The sequence below is a fragment of the Myotis daubentonii genome, chromosome 13, assembly GCF_963259705.1.
Source record: "Myotis daubentonii chromosome 13, mMyoDau2.1, whole genome shotgun sequence".
NCBI classification, from domain to species: Eukaryota; Metazoa; Chordata; class Mammalia; order Chiroptera; family Vespertilionidae; genus Myotis; species Myotis daubentonii.
The window spans coordinates 28,085,949-28,091,749 of record NC_081852.1 but is presented as its reverse complement, the minus strand read 5'-3'; positions in this window follow the sequence as shown (position 1 = coordinate 28,091,749).

Here is a 5,801-nt window from a genome sequence, read left to right as displayed (position 1 = left end):
GCCTGTAGACTGAAGGTCGGGTTCGATTCCAGTCAAGGGCACATGCCTGGGTTTCGGGCTCAATCCCCGGTAGGGGGCTTTGCAGAAGGCAGCCGGTCAATGATTCTCTCTCATCATTGATATTTCTATCTCTCTCTCCTTCTTCCTTCCTCTCTGAAATCAATAAAAATATATTTTAAAAAAATATTACATACCCACACCCCAGCAAACATTATACCTAATGGTGAAATATTAAAACTTTTGTCTAAGATTGGAAATGAGACAAGAATGCCAGCTACTTATTTCAATATTTTACTGGAGGTCCTAGCCATTGCAATAAAAATTTTAAAAATGTATTTAGGACTTTAAAGGGAGAAAAAAATGTCATTATCTATAGACAGCATGATTATATGCCAAGAAAAATCCAAAAGTATCTAGTTCTAGAAACTATTTGAACTAATTAAATCTGCAATGTTGCTAGATACAGGTCATTATTGAAAAATCATCTATTTATTCAGATGGGTCGCTGATCTAAATGTGCAAATAAAACAATAAAGCTTTTAAAAGAGAATGTAGGAAGACATCTTCATAGCCTTGGAGTAGGTAGAGATTTCTTAAACAAGACATAAAAGGCCCTAACCAGAGAAAACAAACACCCATCTGTATCTCTGACAAGAGACTTGTATCTAGCATATGTACAAACTTTACTAATCAATAAGAATAAGACAGGTAACCCAAGAGAAAAGTGGCAAAAATATTTGAACAAACACTTCACAAGAGTATATGCAAGTATCCAGAAAACCTGCTTCAACTTCATTAGCCATCAGGGACTTTTAAATTAAACCACAGTGAAATTATCATTACCCATCTACCAGAATGACTATATTAAAGTCAGAAAATTCCAAGAATTAGAGAGGAGGTATAGCATTTGGAATTTTTATAAATTGCTTGTAGGTTAGTAAATTGATATTTCACTTTGGAATAGCATTAGGCAGTAGCTACCAAAACTAAAGAGGGTACATACAATAGGACATCATTTACATGAAGCACAAAGAGGCAGGCCTAATACTTGGTGTTGGAAGTTGGGATGAGGAGGAGGAGGTGGCAAGTTGATAGGAATATAAATGAGTGTTCTGGGAAGCAGGGAATTGTTCTGTTTTTATTAATTTTTTAGAGGGGGAGGTAGAGAGAGATAGAAACATCAATTGGCTGCCTCCTGCATGCTTCCTACTGGGGATCAAGCCCAAAACCTGGGCATGTGCCCTGACCGGAATTGAATGGGTGCCTCTTGGTGCATAGGACAAGGCTCAACTGACTGAGCCGCACTGGCTCGGCTGTTCTGTTTCTTGATCTGGATGCTGGTCATATGAGTGTATATAGATGTGATAATTCACTAGGATTTACACTTATGACATGAAATTAGACTAGAAGTAGAGACTAAAACCACTACTTATTTTTACATTATAATAACAATGTTCCCCAAAAGCTATCTTTCTAACTCACCTTATGATCTTAGCCATAAGCTGCCTAATAAAATACATGTCTTAGCATAGCCTAGATAATGACTCCTGTATTGCTATGGGGGGCTAGTGGTGGTAGGGACTCTTTCTTTATTTCCCAATCAAATGAATTATTTCAGTAGCCTATATTTCATTTTCAAGTTCAATGCTCTCCTGCCCATAGTTATAAGTTTTCTCTTTTTCCTCTCTGCCTCTAAAAAGGAATATAATTGTCACCTAAAATAATAGAATAAAATTGCCAATGTATTCTAGGTCTTAGAAAACAGACCCTGTTTTGACAGAACATCAGTTCCATAATTTATCCTTCACATAATTACATAATTCAAACTCATTATCTAACAAGCTCCCTATTTCACTGTGTCTTTTTCTGTATATTTTATTCCCTAGCAACATGCTTTCTAGCACTCCCACAACCTTATCACTTAGGGGAGATGTCTCAAAGGTTTCTCTTCACATTAGAAACGATCAAGAAAGGAAAGGGCTTGAAGCCTTGTGAATAATAGATATGTAGAACCTTCTAGCAGCCGAAACCGGTTTGGCTCAGTGGATAGAGCGTCGTCCTGCGGACTGAAAGGTCCCAGGTTCGATTCCGGTCAAGGGCATGTACCTGGCTTGCGGGCACATCCCCGGTGGGGGATGTGCAGGAGGCAGCTGATCGATGTTTCTCTCTCATCGATGTTTCTGACTCTCTATCTCTCTCCCTTCCTCTCTGTAAAAAATCAATAAAATATATTTTAAAAAAAAGAACCTTCTAGCATAGCAGTCATTCATTGCACATTCAACAATTAGTTGTTACGGCCCCTTAGGGAGCCAGACCATTATCTGGGCACTAGAGGTACAATGGAGTAATGGTTAAGCACGTAGGTTCTGAATTTAGGTCGCCTGGGTTAAAATCCTAGCTATATAATTGGCTCCCTCTCTGAAAATGGTCTGTTTACTTTATGTCCCAATGACTCAGTTTATTCATCTATGAAATAGGGAGACTAGTATTGCCTCTCTCCTAGCCTGGTTAGGAAGGCTAAATGGCATATCATGTGAAAATCACTGAGAACCATCCTTGGCACAGGGTACACGACAACTGTTATTACCAGAAGAGATGACACAATATTTGCCAAATCGCCTATTGACAAACTTCACCACTACTGGGACTGCCTGCCATGTCCTCTCCCTTAGCCACCCATCCACGCTAGCAAAGAAATGACAAACTCATGAACTGCTAGCAATGAGGACTGTGGCAATGGAAAGCCCCTAAGATATCACAGATCCTGCCTTTTACGAATGAGGACACGAAAGCCCAGAGACACTGCCCAGCTTGAACTAAATCTCACACAAATCAAGTAGGGGGTGAAGTTGGTATTTGACCTTGGGTCTCTATATTCCTAGTCTGGGCCTCTGGCTGGAAAACCTGCAAACCGGAAGACTGGCCCATTCTCTCATCTGACTCACCTTTGACACAACCACGGAGAGCAACTCAAACACATTCCTCCTAACTGGTGGGGATAGGAGACAGGGGGCACTTTGCAGTAAGCTGTCTATTTTTAGCTTCTATATATGGCCTGCTCCCCGCAGACTCACTGGGGCTAACAGACTGCTCTGGGATTTAAGGCACTCTCCATGTAGCTTGGTGGTTGCCATGCCAACGAAATTTAACGGAAATTGAGTTTTCTAGTAGATTATTTTCGTGGAGGCTTTAAAGCCCAGATTACAGTTCCAACTCTGAAGCTTCAATGATGCAAGTGATTAGTCCTGGTAGAAAGTAGGTGTGCCATAATACTGAACAACAAAATGAATGCATGAATGCAATTAGTTGCATTAGGGAGCTGAAGGTGTAGCAGCAGAGAACTGATCTGCTTCTTAAAGTCAATATTTAAAACCAGTCTGGAGCGAGTTCACTCGTATCCTCCCTGGATTTTCATAATTACCTGACCCTGTGTGTGAAATGATTTGTCTGAATCCAAAGGACTGCCTCTGATCTTCAGGCCACTTTGGAGCTCTGTAACCCATGGGCTCCGCCTGCCCTCAGCTGTGGGCTGCAGACATGAAAAAGGTAGCAGGAATCTGGATGGGGTGGCCCCTTGCAGGCCTTGTAGGGAGCTTCTTCACACCCGAGAGGGTCGAGGGTCAGTGCTCATTCCTTCTAAGGATGCTTTTTTGGTGACTATAATCATCATATTCAATGAGTGCATTTATTTAAATAGCCCCTCTGGTTCAAGATACCTGTTTGAAAGGCCATCCTCTGGCCACAAGGAGTGAGTGTTATCAGATAAGCAGAGGGTCAGAGGAGCTCACAAATCTCCTTTCAGTTCCCAGGTCTTTCAGCAAATATTCTCTGAAAACCTTGTCTGATGAATTCTTTCCCTTCTCAATAAAATCTATTCTATTCATCACTTGGCCTTCCTCTCTCCTTCTTTCCTCCCTTCCTCTCTCCATCCTATTCTTCCTCCCTTCCTGCCTGTTCTTCCATTCTGCTTTCCAGTGGCAGTGAAAAGAACAGTTTTTTGGAGTCAAAATTATATTCAAATCCTTCCTATCTCTAATGCTTATTTGTGGTGTGACGTTCAGCAACTTTCATTACATCTTTAGCAGCATTTCTTCTTGTGCATAAGGGCTACCAATGTTTGTCTTGGATATGGTAACATCAGAGTGTTTCTCAAACCTTATTGGCATGAGAGTAAATTAGAGAGAGAAGTGAGAATGCAGATTCTCCAGATCCATACCCATAGACTCTAGTCCATTTGGTCAAAGTTCCAGGTATCTGCATTTTAACATTGATGTTTGCAGACATCAAGGATCCTACTTTGAGAAACACTACATATGCTTGTAAATGCTTAGAAAGAAATTTATTATAAATATTCAAAAGGTGGGAGCTATGATCATTATTCATTGAACATCTACTATGTACCAGGTTCTGGAGATAGGTCCTGCTTCCTTTATTTCACTATGAATTTAATTTGTCCTATATGTTTGCCTTGTCCTATCCCACTAGCTCTAAGTTCCAGGAGGGCAGGATAAAGAAGCATAATGTGGTGGAGAAGAGCATAAATGTTAGAAGACATGATTCTAATCCTGAAGCTATTCTTTACTACTTAGAGTCCCAGCTCTGATACTTTCTAAGTGTGTGATCTCAGGAAAGTAACTGAACTTCTTTGAGCCTCAGCTTCTCTTACATAGAAAGGGGATTCATTTGTTCAACATTCATTCCTTCAATAAACATTTAGTGAGCACTTTCCAGGTGACCAACAGTGTCACTGATAGGTACTAGGAATACATTGGAGAGTAGGACAGATAGGGTCCATGACTCGTGTAGCTTAGAATTTCATAGTGGACACAAATATTAAATAGGTAACGACACAAATAACCAATTCCATTCCAATAAGCTGTGATAAATTTAACCAGCAGGAGCTAACCTAGCCTGGGAGTGTCAGGGAAGACCTCTTGGGATGGGGGATATTGAGTCCTGAGAGATGAGGCGGGACTACCTGGGAAAGAAGGACCTGAGATGGGAAGAAGCTGGACTCTTGAAGAAGTGCAGGGATACCCATGTGGCTATAGCTGAGTGCACAGGTGATGAAAGGATTAAATGACACAACGAAGTGCTTAGCACAGTGCCCAGCACAAAGGAACATAATAACCATGGACATAGCACACCTTCTGATTTGTTGTAGACAATGTGTGAAGAAGTGCTGTGTAAACCAAAGGTTCTCAAATTAGCCTTCACCAATCACCTGGAGGGCTTTTTGAATCACAGATTGCTGAGTCCCACTTCCAGAGTTTCTGATTCAGTAGATCTGGCTTGAGGTAGATAATCTGCAATTCTATGCTAACAAATTGCCAGGTTATGCTCATGCTGCTGGAATATGTGGGTGGGGGGAATGGTGAGGGGAAGGGAAGGAATAGGCAGGGGGTGGAGATTTAGAATTTGAGAACTAGTGTAATTGTCAGGTCCCAAATGCCTGTCAATCAAAGTCGAATCTCCCACAATGCTCAGCTCTAGACCCTGTACAGAACAACTCCATCATGATTTGATAATACATATTCTTTATACTTTTAGGGTGAGAAAGGGCCTTTGAAAATCCACATCGCTTTATTTACACAAGAGATGACCTCAAGGACCAGAGAAAGTGACAATTTCACCTGAGAATTGGGAGCAGCCTGAACCCACCGTTTCTCCTCTCCAGAGCATACTAGTAGTACTTTTGGCGCACTTTGCCCGAAGGCAGGCAGATGCAAGGCAGCCCCTGAGAGTGGCTTACCCTGCATTCTCCCTGCATGGGCTAGATGAGCAAGATGGCCTGGCCCTCC